The sequence below is a fragment of a genome, unplaced genomic scaffold (assembly GCF_019419815.1).
Source record: "Pyrus x bretschneideri cultivar Hongxiangsu unplaced genomic scaffold, Pyrus_bretschneideri_v1 Contig6, whole genome shotgun sequence".
Taxonomy (NCBI): domain Eukaryota; kingdom Viridiplantae; phylum Streptophyta; class Magnoliopsida; order Rosales; family Rosaceae; genus Pyrus; species Pyrus x bretschneideri.
The window spans coordinates 6,787,524-6,801,394 of NW_025999798.1; the positions used below are offsets into that span (position 1 = coordinate 6,787,524).

The 13,871-nt window shown below is 36.6% G+C and overlaps 1 long non-coding RNA gene and 1 pseudogene across 1 annotated transcript; one reads left to right on the forward strand and one right to left on the reverse strand.

Annotated features, from left to right (window-relative positions):
* Positions 1–1,291: 1,291 nt before the first annotated feature.
* Positions 1,292–3,555, reverse strand: LOC125471418 (annotated as a pseudogene).
* Positions 3,556–12,181: 8,626 nt separating this feature from the next.
* On the forward strand, positions 12,182–13,230 carry LOC103961268. Its single transcript, XR_669374.3, has 2 exons — positions 12,182–12,304; positions 12,417–13,230. It is a non-coding gene; the product is annotated as an uncharacterized LOC103961268 (long non-coding RNA).
* The last annotated feature ends 641 nt before the right edge of the window (positions 13,231–13,871 follow it).

The window sequence follows — 13,871 nt, forward strand, 5'->3', positions numbered from 1 at the left end:
GTGCTTCAGGAAACTGACCAGCTCATCTGTAAATAGAGGCAATTTTCGCACACTTTTTTTTTCGGTCAAGAAAAGTTTAGAGGAGTTGGATGGGAATATCCTTGTTGATAGTGAATCCCACATTGATGGGAGGATGGACCTTATATGGATTTATAAGAGGTTGGGCTACTCCTCATATTGCCAATTGATTTTATAGTGGAACTTCAACTTTCTTCATGGTATCAGAGCAGATTGTCCCACGTGTACCAAATGGCAACACGCGCTCTACGTCATCCCATTGTGTTGTCCACGTGTTAGGCTTGAAAATTCCCCACACGTGAGAGAGCTTGTTAAGAATGAATCTCACATTGCTGGGAAAATGGACCTTGCATGAGTTTATAAAAGGTTGGGCTACTCCTTATATTGCCAATTGGTTTTATGGTGGAACCTCAACTTTCTTCAATCCTGTCCTAAGGCCAGGACATACCACAAGTCTATTTGAGAACTTACAGAGGGGTCTTAGCCCTTTCTTGGTTTTCATAGATCTCCTACAAAGAAGGATTTCCAGCAGCGAGACTCAAATCTAGACTTTGGTCTAGAGAAGAGAACAATCCTTATCAGCTCAACCAACCCTCATTTGCATTTTCACACATCTTTTAGCTTATCACACATCTCACTCTATTTTTGATTATCGAATTGAATAAATAAAATAAAAATAACCAACGAAATTAAATAAAAATGTATGGAAAGCTAAAAAGAGTATTTATATTATTTCCCATCCGTAAATTGGATACTAGCATTTCTAATCTAGATGATAAGGATATGAACAATGGGCTTGAAGAATAGTAGCCCATCATAAGAAACTTGCATTGAGGTACACAAGGTCTTTTTCTTTTGTTATATTGTAAGGAATCAAACATGGAATCTCTCACGGTCCCAACCCAATATCCCACTCTCCCTCACTACTTAGAGAAGTTCTTGGGTAGGGAAACCGAATTGGGGTCAATGAGAGAGGAAATGTGGGACTAAAATGGGGTAGGGTTAGCATGACAAATTAAGTAGGGCTCGGGTAAGGGTTATGTGGTCTTCTTTTTGTGTGTCTGAGGTCCACATGGACACATGATTCAGGTGCCGGACCTCAGAATTTCTACAGTACTTGGGCTAACTGCAAAGACTCTTATTTACAAATATTGTCTAATGTAATCAGTGATCTCCACTATTCATTTGAGACATTATACATGACCAAATTATGAAAAGTTGGTGAGATTACAATGTTGAACCAAAACTAAGGATAATCACAAAGGATACTCTTTCATTGCACCAGGCTTGTTACTTTGTCCTTACAGGTATACGATTTCTCCTTGTTAGGTTTCCATTTGAGGGAGGAGAGAGGTTGGAGAATAAATCTTGAAAAGAGACTTAGGGGGTCCTAGAGACCTTCCATCTCCTAGTGTCCAAATCGCCAATCTCTTTCAGTATAGGGCAGCTCTATCGGTTCATCAAGGCCTCTTGTTATCATAATACGAAGAAGGACAAAAATGCGATCCATTAACCAAAGGAATATGATGAAGGATGATATATTGAAGTGCTAATAACAATTCTGATTAATAAAAAATAAACGCAAAAGATAAGTCAACCTCTGCTTGCACAGGAAGGTTTGAAGGTTCTTAACAATTGCAGTATTATATTGTGTAGGAGGGTTCATTCCCAAGTGACCACCTGAGTTCTGTTAGAACCCGAGGAAGCTTCACTCGTCAACGGTAGCCCTATATTTTTACGGTGGCTTCACTGACCTATGAATCTAGCCTACAGGTTATCTCATCTGGGGGCTGACCTTGTTGCATGGTGAAACCTGCTCTTAAATCAATACGTAGTACCTGTGGAAGATGCTGAATAATTTGGACCTACAAGAATACTAAGTCTCATCGTTTACCTGCATACATCAAACCGTGCCTATTAACTTCCCGATAAATGGGCTTTAGCAGCTTGATTGAGGTCACTCCAAGCCTGTGCCCGATCATCTCGTGTAATTTTACCTGTTGTCGCCACCTGAAGTGAAAACAGTCGCCAAAACTTTTAACAAATAGTACAACTGCGGCTGTATTAGGGAGAAAGAAGCAGAACATGGAAAGAAAACATGAGCAAGGACAAGAAAAAACATTTACCTTAGTAAATAGATGGTAAGAAGGACGTGGAATCCGGGAAAGATTATTGGCATACGGTCAACTGCTACAAGTCCAAACTTGGGACCATTCCCAGCCGCCCACTCCCGGTTATCAGAAATAATCCAAAACAGGTAGCCAAGCGCAGGGACACCCTATAAATCAAAGTATCAAACCATAGCACTTATAACACCGACCATCACCAAATTAAGGTATATTTTATTTTAAAAAAAATTCTGAAAAGTGCAGTGGAGAATCAAACCTTGATCTTGGCTGCATAAACAGCAAGTAAATGCTCTAGTAGATATGGCCGACGGATCAAATTTGTCTCATCGGCTACCCCATTTTCAGTAATCATGAAGGGTACATTAAGATGTTTATGTTTTTCATGAAACTGAAGAAGCACGCGGTACAAGCCATCTGGATATACCCCACGTCCAGATTCACTAAACTCATCAGTCTCTACTAGCTTCTGTCCAGCACCACACACCACTTCCCGAAGGGCAGAAGATTAATGTTATAGTAAACTTTGTTACTCTATATATAGGAGCAGGAGAGTGCCAGTTTACTTGGTTAGAACTCAGAGGGGTGAGGAAACCTGTCCGTAGTAGTTTTTGCCTAAGAAATCCAGCTTATCAGAAACACTATCCACATATGAGTGGAGAGTCAAGGAGTTAGCCAGTGAAACAGCAGCAACATCGAAGGGACCATATGGCCGCATAAATTAGACATGGTGCGCCACGCCAACTACTGGTTTTGATGAGGACCTCAAAAAGTTAAAACACAAAGTTCACTGAAATAATTATTAAACGCAAATCGCACATGTTTTACTTCAAACAGATCTTCTTTTCCAGAGCTTAAATGAGGCAGAGAAACCTTTGTTCATGAATATATTCATAGACCTTTGTGTGTGCAATGGCCATCCAATGCATGGCCTGTTGGAAAACACCGCTAGGTAGAGCAGAAGTGGCAGCCTCCAGCATTTCAGGATGACCACTAGGCCAAGAACCCGCACAATAGGTAGGCATACAGAAGATATCAACAAAGAAAAATGATAGCATGTGATTACTGAGAATCCGAATTTGAAATTGCAATCTCCCGCCAGAACCAACTGTCAAGGTCAGATGCGATGGTCAAGTTGTTGGAGGCTCGGCTGAAAGTTCTCAACAGTCCAATCCTTTGGCTGTTGAATGTGTTTGAATTTGATTAGTATGTTTTAGTTTACAATGATTGTATTATCTGTTAGACTATCTTGGTTCGTTTTGAGGAGTTTGTTCTTCACTCAAACTTCACCTGTAATATAACAGAGCCGAGCCTCATTCTTTCCGTAAGAGTAGGCATTGGCAGCGACTGTGAGCGTCACTAGTAGTCCGGCGAGCTTCGTCGCCGTGACGAACAGAGGCACTACCGCCATTTCTGATTGAAACAGCCCAAGCTCTGACTGAGCATTATTTAACTAAGTAGTAGCTGTTCCGTTAGATATGAAATCGAAAAGCTTATTGTTACGGTAGGTGCCTTCCACGTGGCATCCAACGTTAACGGTGTGGGTTGTGTTATTGGGCCTTTGGTTCTCAACATGAAGGTGATGGACCAAGCTTGCCCAGTTACAAGCTGTGGAAAAGCCCATTAAGGCCCAGCCCATGTTTTTTTAAATTCTTATAATTGTATACCTTAGGGATGCAGGCAGGTTGTGATGGTGTTCTCTTTCAAAACGTCAAGGTGTTAATTAAATATTGAGTACCAACGTCAACTAATTTTTTTTTTTTGAACAAACGATGGTATCTGTACTAAGGGCGTGGAGGAGTGGAGAAGTAAGCTAAACTTTACAATGGGCTTGCCATAATAATGTGGTTCAACTTCGCACTTTTCGAAAATCAAATCTAAAACCTCTCACTTACAAATGAAGAGGAATACAACTACACCGTAGTATAAGTGACAACCTCAACTTAATTATAAGTGTAGAGAAAATCAAATAGACATTTGTTGGTTTATAACAATTGGCTTATATATATATATATCTGAAAATTTTGAAAGCAATGAATCAATGTGGGGACACGTGTGAATGGAGCTATACTTCCAGACACATCTTTATTAGAAAGTGTGTTAGTTTTGTATGTCTAAACATAATTTTTGTAAAATTATAAGATACAAGTTTTATCAATACATGTTTTGTTGTTACAGTTTGACACATGTGTATAAAATTTTCATTTTGTTGTTTTCATATGTAATGTCAATATATGTTTGTTAAGTTGTAAGAGGAAATGACTTCTTAGCTATATTATAATATATTTACTAATCTGTAATGGAAATTCATATTTACTACTCTGTAATCAAAATTGAATTGATTGAGGAGGAACTAGATTGATGAGGAGTTAAAATATAGATTCTTTTTAAAGTTGTTTACTGAACAATCTAAAAATAGAATAAGAATGATACTAATTCTGTATAAGTTTTATTAGTTCACATGAATCAGGAAGGAAACGAATTTGATTACTAAATTTTAGAAATAATGGACAAACTTGAAATTTTAAAAATAATGTGAAGACCTAATAGATAAAAAAATGATGAATTTCTTATTAATTACTTGTTTTCTAGGAATCAGAATACAACACCCCAAAGAGTATTTCCCTATAATTAAGAGTTGAGTTCCTTATTTTGTGTGGAAATCCTTAATTCCTCCTTAATTAATAATCACAAAAATAATATGTAATCAGAATCTAACTTGTTCTTTTGATTTGGATTACAGATCAGTAAACGTGTCAAACAAAACTAAGTAATGCTCATTTTTAATAGTATTTCATGAGTGGGAGCTTGCACTAGCAAAAAAGAAATGGATGGGGAAATTTATACACTAGCCAAAATTTGGGCCATGTATAAAACTTTTACCAACCATTATAACTTTCATTATCGTATACAAAATTTGACATGAAAAATACTACAATACCTTTTTTTAACTAAAATAATTATGAAATTATATTTTTTCCAATGTGCAGTCTTTCAATGTTTTGACACCCGGACCACAACCACTGAATGATCTCTCTCTCTCTCTCTGTTTGTGCGTGTTTTCATCGATCTGTATCTAAGTTTTTCTCTTGGTTTTGTATGCAATATAATACATCAATGCCTTCACAGAAGCGTTCGTCGCCAAAGCGGCTCAACAATGATGAAGACCATCGTCACCACAAATGGCAATGACCCAAGCAATCTCGACGGCAAAATGAACACCAACTTCTGCAACAAGATGAAAACCAATTTTTGGCATTAGAAGCTCCACCGTTCTTAACAAATTCAGTTATATCATCAATATTCAGGGTAGAAAACTGAAGCATAACCAACCAGCAAAGCCCTCGCTTCTCAATTCTTAAACACACCATAAGTGCAATAACTGGTTTATAATTATGTGCCATAAACATACAAAACAGAACGAAATACAAACAGAAAGCACATTGATTCAAACTTATCATAATCAGAGCAGCTAGATCTATATATTGGTACAACAATTAACAGGCAATTTGGAAAGAATGTATTGATGTTTTGTGCTAACAACAGATAAATGTGAGGGGAAAAGAAATTAGGATCAAACAACTTTTAAGTAAATATGGCATAAGAAAATAAAAGAACCGCAAAAGCTTTTAGATGGCCGTCAACCCTTGGAAAAGATAAAGCTTTGTAATTATTTTAGTTAAGAAAGGACATTTTAATATTTTTATGTCAAGTTTTGGTTAGAATTATGAAAAGTTATATTGGTTGGTTAAAATTCTATTCGTTGTCCAAATTTTTGTTAATTTTCCATATTTCCTAAATGGGTGTTACTCTTTTCCCTAAAAATCATAGGTGGTCCTGTCCACGAGCCCCAAATTCAAATAATTCACACACATGCACACTCACTATCTCCGTGTCTTTGCAGGTCTGTTTTGTTCCTTTCCTTCTTCCCTAAACCACCAAGAACCAAACGGGAAGAAGAATAGAAAGAAAAATAAATAAATAAAACAAGGATATAAACCCAAACAGCTCCTCTAAGTTGGACATGTCCTGAAGCTCTTTCCCTTTATCCCAAAAATCGACATGATTGGTTTCCTCATTTGGTAATGCATAAAAAATTAAAAAAAATAAAAAAAATAAAAAATTCTATCAAGTCACCTCACGCCAACTATGCATGTATGTTTGCTTCACTGGCAGAGTCAACATGAGGTCATTGGTTGTTCATGACCCCAACAACTTTAAAACCCGATATATATTTGTATGTGTATTTTATTTGACCCTATAAACAGTTAGGACAAACTAAATTACAACCTCATTCTCCTACTTCTTCTTCTAATTTTTTCCTATCTTGTCTTCCTTTTCTCTCTTCTTGTGTCCGACTCTGTTGTGCGAAATGCTCGAATGAAATGCGTCAGTTGACAAGCCTTGGCAGTCTTCAACGTTACTCTATAATTTCTTGTAGCCATCCTTGATAAGCCTCTACGTATCATAGTAAGTGTTGACATATGTTGGCATAAGCCTTAAGCAGATGTTGGCTAGAATTGACATATTTTTACTAGGTGCTCAACGAAATAGTACACTGCAGTTTTTTTTTTTTTTTTTTTTTTTTTTGTCGAAATCATGATCCCATTATTTGAAAATCTTGACTACCACGCTAGTTGGGGGCCTTTATATCAAAACCTTAAATGGAAATTAGAACCAATAAAGCTTGTGTCTTTACGTTTTTACTAGGTGCTCAACGAAATGGTACAGTGCAATTTTATTTGTCGAAATCATGACCCCATTATTTGAAAATCCTGGCTACGCCACTGGTCTGCTTCCTAGTATTTCCTGTGATTCCTTTGCCTGCATGTACACAACGTCGTACGTGCAAAACCCTAATTTAACTTCACTCATTCGTATATTGTAGTATGAGCTGTATAGGTCGATCCAGCAATGCATGCATAGGTCACGTCAACCTTCCCCATCTGTACAAAGACAAACCAAGCTGTTGGTGCCTCATCTTTCAGTTCTCGATGGCAAATTATATTGCGTTTGCAGCTGCTCCATTGATTGTTTTTACTCATTTTTACGTACAGATTGAGTAAGAAAAAGTGGTGGTGTCTACTGCAGTGAAAAAATGGAGGATACCGAGGGGATGTTTATGATCTTCAGTTCAGTAATATGTTAGGCCACATGCATGTTAGGTACATCCATTCATGTACTAATAAATTCAATGTGCCTAACTTAGTGTAGGGCATGTTTGGGAGTGATTTTGGAATTGTGAAAAGTGCTTCCATGAAATATAAAAAATGTTGTGCTTCCCGGGTTGTTTGGCATTAATACTGTTCTGGGTTATAATAATTGAGTTTCTCAGTGCTTTCTGGAGATTATGTGCTTTTTTATTTCAAGAACTTGAAATTTGTATAAAAATTGTACTGTGCTTCAAACAAAAGTATTTTAAATACAAAACGTTCGTGTTTTCTACATAAGCAAAAAAACACTCTCAAACATGTGCTTCTTCCTAAGTTGTATATCACTAATGGTGTTTCTGAATTATAATTGCATTTTTTCAGTACTTTTCTAGAGATCATGTGTTTTTTCTTCTAGAATTTGAAATTTTTATTAAAACTTATATATGTTTCAAATAAAAGTGTTTTTTATAGCTAAAATGCTCACGAGCATAAACATTTTCTACATAAGTGAGAAACACTACTAAACATGCATATAATCTCATTCAACGCTTAAAGTGCTTAAATTAAAATATGCAGACTGAGTTATTGAGGACAGTGACTGAGTATGTAAGATTAAATTAAAACACCCAATTAGAATGAACGGCATCATGAGATTGAGGCAAGGTAAAAGCCAAGACAGAAAAATATGGAGATGGCAAGAATCTGCCGCCCTTTAGAGGCCACAATAATTTGAGGCAGCTCACAAAATACTTCTAGGTTCACACTAGGAATTTATGATACATAAAATTTACTGATTAGTGTTGTCTGAGCTCAGAATTTTTTGCCGGCCACAGGCGGGCATGCACGTAATTTCTGATCACAAATTTTGATATGCGGCACTTGTGACCAAATCAAATCAAAGTTTTAAGACTTTAAGTAAGTTGTAAATATTATCTTTTGTTTTCTACAAGTATGAACCAATTCAAATTCAGTGCCTGCTGTGCATTTTACAGTGGTACAATCTCCTAATGTGGCACATAGACTCATAGTTGCCGCCAGCTTTAGAAGCAAACAAGCCAGTAAAATGAAAGAGATTTCTGAAGGCTCTGAAGAGTCAAACCTTGTGATCAAATGTTTATTAATTAATTAATTTTAACAAAATAAAATATTGAAGAACGCAGGCCAAGGAATACTAGGGAAGGTGATCACTTCTCTTTTACTTTGACCATTTCTTGGGAGACTGTGATTGTAATGCTCCCCCTTCCCCGCACGCCCTTGAGGTTCCATTTCCAACAGGATCTCAATTTTATATGATCTGTATTTGAAGTGAAGTCCAATATAAAACTGTCGATTTAAGGTTTCTTGCAGTTACCCAGATTCTCTGTTCCCCATCTCTTGTGCTGTTTTTATGCAAGCAGCTGGAGATGGCTCTTGCATCAATTATATATACACTTATGTGTATGTAACCATGCTGTATATAGAATACCCTACATCCTAACTTCCGCTCCTCATGCTTCTAGAGGCGCTTGTAGCTAATTTTCCGCCACTAATTGGAGTTTTACGGGCAAATCTAATGGCCACAAAGACTTCCTCTCTTGATAGTGTTTGAACCTAATCACTATCATCACCTAGTCCAGCAGATGCCACTTGTGTTAAGCTTGTGAGTTCACCACTAAAACTTTCAACATTCTATGTCCTCAATCGCCATCTTGCGTGTGACAATACGCAAACCAAACACATGGACAATGTATATTAGTTGATATAAAGCATGTGTGGTCAGTAGTGGGCTATCGCATGTGGATATATCTGCTCTGATAGTATGAAGGAATTTGAGGTTCCACAATAAAACCAATCGGTAATAATGATAGTAGCTCAGTTACTTATAAAAACATGTAAGGTCCCATATTACTTTTAGATTAGACAACACTTTGCATTACCACAAGAAAACCTTAACTTCTTTTATGGTATTGGACATGGTTTTGTCCTACCTGTTTCATGCTTCTCACCAGTCTTATTACAAAGTACGAAAATAAGATTGATGGGGGACATAACAATGTTCAATAATTTGATGTACGAATGTAAAATGGAACTAGAGTATATGCATAGAAATCTAATTCTCTATCCACACTCGATGCATTGTAGGCTGCGCAAGGATCATTGTAACTAGTAAATTAGTATTAGTTTGGACCTTTTGGTGATTTCTTAGTAAATTAATAGACAATGTTAAGGCTGTTTGTTAAAAATAAAACAAAACAAATTATTATTTTTGGGTTACAATGGTGTCCGCCGTACTCTGTGTAAAATTCCGGAGACTCTCCCGTGGACCCAACGGTCCAGAACCTGCCACGTGGACCATAGAGAGTTCATGGTCCCTCGGGCCTCTGTATACGAGAAATTTTTAGTTGTGACGGGAACACGGATGGTACATCACATGTTTTTATACAAGTGGTGGAAAATTTTAATTTTTAAGTTATTAACCTTTTAACACACATAATCCATCATTTATATTGAGACATGTAATGTACCACCTCGTGTGACGGTTACTTTGAAAAATCTCTCTGGTACGGTCATGACTCCATGCATAAACCATTATACTGGGAATAGCGGGGGTAATTAATAAGGAATAAACAAGGAACAGTTATCTTCAATTTACCATGTGACTGGCTTGAAAACTTCATATTTACTATTTAGGATGGAAATTAGTAATATTTTAAACTGAAAATATGACTTTAACCTCTCAAACTCAATTTCTTTCATATAAAACTCGACATAAATTTTTTACTCGAATAAAACCCAATGACTAGACTCCACATAAGCAAATTCATTAATTATGTTTGACTTTACACATTTAAAATTTTTCAAATGCCTAAAATACCCCTTTTTGCATGTTTAATGTGCACAATTAAACATATGTAGATTTTACGGAGGATTAATGATTTTACAAAAAATAAAAAAAAATAAAAAAGGTACTTCTAAATGCATTGCATGTTATATGAGAATTCAAGATTTCCACGTTTTGTAATTAATTTGGTTGATTCATGTTTCTCTCACTACATAAAATTTGCTTCTAATTTGATATAGGAATTAATTTGGCAAGTTTTCTTAATCTTAACAACATTTTTCAATTTAAATAGATATATATTTTTAGTGAAATAGTCTATCTTTTAAAATATTTATCAATAAAATAATGTACCTATTGTTCAAATTTTAGGATAAAAATTTACCATTTCTTATTTAACAATAATGTATCCACAATGTTATTTTTGTATGAATATAATTTACCTACTTTTTGATTTTATATGAAACTAATTTATCTACTGTGACAATAATGTATCTACAATACTACATAAAAGATTTACCTTTTTTAACAACAATAGTGTATCTACAATTTTGTTTTCATATGAATATAATTCACCTACAATTTAACTTTTCAAAAAATGTAGCTTCTATTTTATGTTTTACTATCATATCTATGTTTATGTGTTCGCAAAATACTTTATCTAAAGTTATATAGTTAAGAGATATTGTAATGCATTATATTAATCCATTATTAGACTGGTAAAAGAAATTGTTAAAAACGTTAGCCATAATGGTTGGCTAATAATGGTTGTATGAGAACAGTTATAGAAAGTTGTGGCATAAATTGTAAATAACTTATATTAATAGGTTACTTGTTTTCTTATGTGGCAATTTATTTAAATTTTGGGTTTTTATTGGATGTTGATTCATAGGTGGGTTTTTATTCGAGATATATGAGTTGCATGGGCCTATATCTAAACAACCCTATTTTAAATCACCATGTAAAAAATATATATATATATATATTTTATAAATTAATTAGATCGTTTGGTATGGAATTGTATAAAAATATATGAACGAATTTGATAAAAACATTACAAACCATTTATCTATTGCTATAATTAATTGGCTAAACTAGGGGTGGGCAAACGGATATAGGAACCACGGGTTGGGGCGGGTAATCAAGGTTCGGGGTGCGTACGGGTTGGTTCCAATTTTTTTCATAAGAGAAATGGGGCGGGGCCGGCCGGGGCTTTGAAATTTTAGGGGTGGGGCAGGCGAGTCCAAATGTATAGAAAAACGGCCCAAACCGACCCTTCTGTCACAATGCCCTCGAACTCGATTCTCTCTCGCCGTCATTCATCCCTTCCCCTCCATGGTTCCACCCACTCTCCGTCAGTCATCTCCTCTAGTACTCCAATACCATCGCCGTCGCGAATCTAGGCCATGCCAACCACCACGACGGCTCAGCAACCTCGATTGTCCTCCTCGAGTCCTCGACGACACCCTAAACTTAGAGAACCCAGACACTTGCACCACCCATCACAGGGCACTCCGCCCTTCACTAAACCTCATTAGCTAGTCTCCTGCTTTAGATTGGTATTAAGCAAGACTACGGAAACAAGGCCGACATTAAGTTCCAATTCCCAAGCTCCGCTTCTTCTTCTACCCATGGACCCGCCCCGAACCGGTCCGTTTCAAACCGGTCGGGTTAGGTCCGGTTTCCAAACTCAAAATCCCTCTACCCAACCCGGCCCGCCCAGTTACATTTTAAAACGGGTAGGGTCCTGTTCCTCCAAATTTAGGTCTGGCCCGGCCAATGCCTAGCCCTAGGCTAAACAATCTCAATTTTGAACTTATTAAATATTTTTCTTCAAAATAATTATTCGGAGGGCAAAGTACATTTTGGCTTATTGACCGACCGTTATTTACTTGCCCTTTTACCTTTTTTTAACGTGGGGTTCGGCGCTGGCCGACTTTGTGCTGACGTCACCCAGTCCATTTAGCATTTACATTCTTTCTGGGCCTTGGACCTGTCGCTGTCAGGTCCATTAGGGCAGCCCACTGCCAGTCCTCTCTCTCTGCGCCCATTATAAAACCTCGCCACTACCCCTTCACTTTTGTTCCACACAAAAATTCCCCTTTTTTCTCCGTTCTTCTTTCTGTCGATGTGGGATTCCCAAAAGCTCTCTTCAAACATGAAAGCTAGACACAAATTTCCAATCCAAGGTATGAAAAAGCTAAAACATTTTCATATATTGTATATCTTGTGCTAATATATAAAATGTCACGCATTAACCTTCGAGTTTTGATGGGATCTGTTGTACGTGTGTTTTCGCAGGCTTTCAAAAAAGCGAAGACCAAAACGGGAGCTTTGATTTTGGGACGAGCTTTGTGGTGGTGTTAGAGGGAGGAGGTGCTTGATGTGGATTTGGTGCTATCCTAGCTGAGCTTTTTTTTTTCGTCTACATCCGTCATGACCATATCCTTTCATCTTCTACTACTTTCGCATCGATCCCTTCCCTTTTTCTTGACCTTGTAAGACCTTTTCTTGACCTTGTAAGATGTCATGCCAGGTCTGTTGTCTTTGTTTTGCATTTCGCCCCAAGTTCTGCATCGGAATTAACCGATATAGAGCTTGGCCTTTGTTCCTCATCGTTACCGCCCAATTCATCTTCTCCTTCCTTGTCTATCCCTCCTGAGCTGTTCCACAATTACCTCAAACTACAAGCCCACCATAGCAAAGTCTTCCATGAAAGCAAGGACTCTTTTGCTGGTGTTCCTCCAAGCAGGGTTGTAAAAAAAGTAGAAATTCAGAAATATTAATTAGCAGTGACATTCATATATGTTGTTTTTATTCAGTAGGAAATAAATAAAAATAAAATTCTATTTATTATTTATTTTTGTTATAATTGCCTGCAGCTGTTACTTATTCTGTGAAGGCAGAAAATACAGAAATATGCTGTTGGCAGTCATCAGTCATCAGTTTCGTTGTTTTATATGTTGTTGGCTGAGAAAGTAAGAGAATAAATATTCTCTCAGATCTGTGTAAGACTTCCCACTCGTGACTGCTGTTTTTTATTTTTTTCTATCTCCTTTTTCTCGAAAGACTTATTTGTAACCTGCACTGCCAGTAAAGTTCTTCATCCAAAAGCTGATGCCCCTTTATGTTAATTTTCCTTTTGTTTATGTTGATTTTTTGGTTAATTTTATCCCTCGTAAATGTGCTGAGCTGGGAGTCTGATGAGCTCAAAAATGGGGTGATTTCTCTTGTTTATATATTAGCTAGTTCTTATCAAATGAATTCATCTACTCACAAATGCCAAAGTCATGGTCATAAATGGACAACTTGGCAGCGTTTTCACCCAAATCTAGGGTTTGCGAGTACTGTAGTTGATAACTCAAATTAAGGTTTGCTGAATTTAACGGCTAGCCCTGCACCAAATTTTTTTTTAAAAGAACTTAACAAGTAATTAGATTTGGCAAACGAGTCGTGTTTGTATCGTTTGCGTAACGAGTCATGTCATGTCAAACCTATGATCTTAACAGATAACTCGATAACAACCCAAGTAGTTAACGGATTGACCCGAAACTCATTATTTTTGTATTGTTTCCTGTCGGGCTAACTGGTCATGCAAAAAATTGTCAGACCTACTACTAATGACACTTTACAACACAAATACGTCTATGTCTCATAAGTAAAAAGGTTTGTAATTAACTCAAATGATTCATTTCGTTTACTCATACACACAAAATATTATAATGTTCAAGTCTCCTCTATATATTGATTTATAAT